Below are 3,011 nucleotides of genomic sequence, written 5' to 3' on the forward strand. Positions count from 1 at the left end.
GGGAAAACTTCTGACAGTCAGTCGCCACTTAACTTTTAGGGAGGGGAAGACAGAGTGCATGATTTCGTGTAAAATGAAAGAGCTCAGAGGGGTGGGAATGAAAGTATTCATTTAACCTTTCACAATAATATAATAGTTGTATATTATCTATATAATAAAAAATATACTGTCAAAGGGGAATAAACAATTTAAATTTTGTTAGAAGTAATTTTAGACATAATTCAGGCAAAAACATATTTGCCAAAGTATGACCAACAGAGTAAAGAAATTATTTCAGATTCATTATTTTCCTCTGTGTGTATGTGTGTGTGTGTTTTAAAAGCTGATTTCCTTTAGCTCATTCTGTTTACACTGCCACTTCACTCTGCCTTATCTGAGAATAAATTCCATGGCTAATGTGTTTTTAAAAATTAGAAAGTTTCCTTACTTAAAAGCCACCAATCACCAGGATTGACGCTAGCAAGTATACTGAGCAAAATCTGATTTAGGTGGAATGGCAGGTCCAGGAAATGAAAATTCTGCATCACACGGCGTTTCAGAACATGACAGTAGTCACTTAACAACAGAGGTCCCTTTATCTTTCCTAAGGAGAGCATTTTAGGGTGGAAGTTGTCTAATTGTTCCAGGACATCCAGGTGAAGCCAGGCTCCATTCACCTGAGCCACCCCTTTCATTGTTCCCTTGAGGCTTACCTGCCAGCACCCTGGTGGTTCTACCTGCAGTGGCTTAGAGGGCCGGCCCTGGGGGCTGTTTCTCATAGTCTGCGTGCTGCATCTTGCCCTGAGACCCTGAGGAGGCTTTGTGGTATCACAACTTTCAGACAGACAAGCTGCTAAAGTAAACAGCAGGGGAGAACAGGCCAGGCCACACACCTAAAAGACACCTACATTTCAAACATTAGCACATGTCAAGATGGTTTAAGATCGATTAAGATAGTCTTAATGCCATCAGAAGCCTCACTCGCCATCCCCTGAATGAGTTTCTCTTTCTTTTCCCCACTTCCTCAAAACATGGGTAACCAGAGAGCAATTGTCTGAGAAATCCCAGAAATCCAGGGGCAATGGCAAAGTGTCCCAACTAGAATGCTGCAGGACAGCAAGGAGAAAACGTGCCACCAAACATAAAGCAATCAACTGCCTCACAGAATATCTAACATAGTCATAAAGATGGGGAAATGTGTTTTAGATAGCAAAAGATAGTAACATTATCAAAAGGAGATTTGAGCAGTTTTTTTGTACAGGCTAGTTTTAGAACGTGTTTTCATCTGTCAGATAAATTTTAAACATCAAAATATGATTTTGTTTGAGTCCAAAATTCAGGAAGAGGTTGGTTTTATACATGATGGTGGTATATGGCTCTGACTTCAATGGAAGGGAAGGTTGGCAATTATCCAGACAAATCAGATTTTTAAATCTGAAGAAGGGGGACTTCCCTGGTGGTCCAGTGGCTAAGACTCTGCACTTCTAATGCAGGGGGCCCAGGTTCAATCACTGGTCAGGGAACGAGATTCCACATGCTGCAACTGAGAGTTCACAGGCAAGTGATTTAAGATCTTGCATGCCACAACTAAGACCCAGTGCAGTCAGATATTTAAGTAAACATTTTTTAAAAAATAAAGTCAGTTTTTCTCACCCCTCAGGTGAAACAGGATCGCTAGATTAGATTGGAGTTGGGAACAGGCATATCTCAAAGAGACTGTAGGTTTTGTTTCAGACTACTACAGTAGAAAGAATATTCTAATTAAAAAGTCACATTAAAAAAGTTAGTTTAAAAAAATTTTGAGTAAGGTGTTATTAACAGATTTCTACTAACTTTAGATCTGTTTTTTACCAGTGTCTTTGATTCCATTTTGCTGTGAATGATTATTTGCTCAGTTGTATACTGTGAGAGTCCCTTGGACTGCAAGGAGATCCAACCAGTCCATTCTAAAGGAGATCAGTCCTGGGTGTTCTTTGGAAGGAATGATGCTAAAGCTGAAACTCCAGTACGTTGGCCACCTCATGCGAAGAGTTGACTCATTGGAAAAGACCCTGATGCTGGGAGGGATTGGGGGCAGGAGGAGAAGGGGACGACAGAGGATGAGATGGCTGGATGGCATCACCGACTCAATGGACTTGAGTTTGAGTGAACTCTGGGAGTTGGTGATGGACAGAGAGGTCTGGCGTGCTTCGATTCATGGTGTCTCAAAGAGTCGGACATGGTTGAGCGACTGAACTGAACTGCACTGAACTGATACTGTGGAAATACATAGGAACACAGATTAGAGTGAGTATATTTTGCTTTTCCTTTCTTTGAGATCTTTTTAGGGCCAAAATAAGTCAGATTGGGGAACAACTGACATGTAGCTCCTTCTGCCTGCCCCTTACCTCCATATAGAGGTCTCCAGACAGCACTTCTTGACTAAATTTGGGGCTGTCTCTCTCAGCATTCATTCTTCCTATGAGAAATGCTAAGAGAACACTCTAGTCTTTCCCTGTAACAATTCTTACACTAAACCTCACTTTCAAGTGTAAGATCTCCAATGAAACTCTAGGCATGGTTATGAGAACACTGGGTGATCAGATTTCCATTCTGGTCTGTTTCTGGCTTGATTTGATTAAAGTCCACTCAGACTCTGCATCCAGAGTCTTACTTTCACATTCTTCCACCGCCATTTAATCCTTAATTTCCTCTTCTGCTGGAATGCTTCATGCTGAATGATTGGATTAAACTCACAGCACTTCAGGATGTACCTCAATCAGCTTGGTGGTCCAAGACTCCTTTAATTGATAAGTGGTTTTTCCATATTTATCTATGTTAAATGTTGCCTCCTTCTTATTTTCCTTAGTTAATACAAGCTATTTGCAAAGAAGACAGAATTTTGTAGAAGAAGGAATGTCTCTTTTTCAGGGAAGGAGATGCTGGGAAAATACCCCTTACACTAACATTTTTTTCCCCAAAACAAGCATTGAATCTATTCTTTGTCCCCAGCTTTCATGAACTTTTTGTCTTTTCTCTCCTTTAGATCTGTG

General features: G+C 40.7%; 1 non-coding gene across 1 annotated transcript; it reads left to right on the top strand.

Annotated features, from left to right (window-relative positions):
- Positions 1–1,429: 1,429 nt before the first annotated feature.
- TRNAR-UCU (transfer RNA arginine (anticodon UCU)) lies at positions 1,430–1,502 on the top strand. Its single transcript has one exon. It is a non-coding gene; the product is annotated as a tRNA-Arg (tRNA).
- Positions 1,503–3,011: the final 1,509 nt, after the last annotated feature.

This window comes from Bos taurus, chromosome 1 (genome assembly GCF_002263795.3).
Source record: "Bos taurus isolate L1 Dominette 01449 registration number 42190680 breed Hereford chromosome 1, ARS-UCD2.0, whole genome shotgun sequence".
NCBI classification, from domain to species: Eukaryota; Metazoa; Chordata; class Mammalia; order Artiodactyla; family Bovidae; genus Bos; species Bos taurus.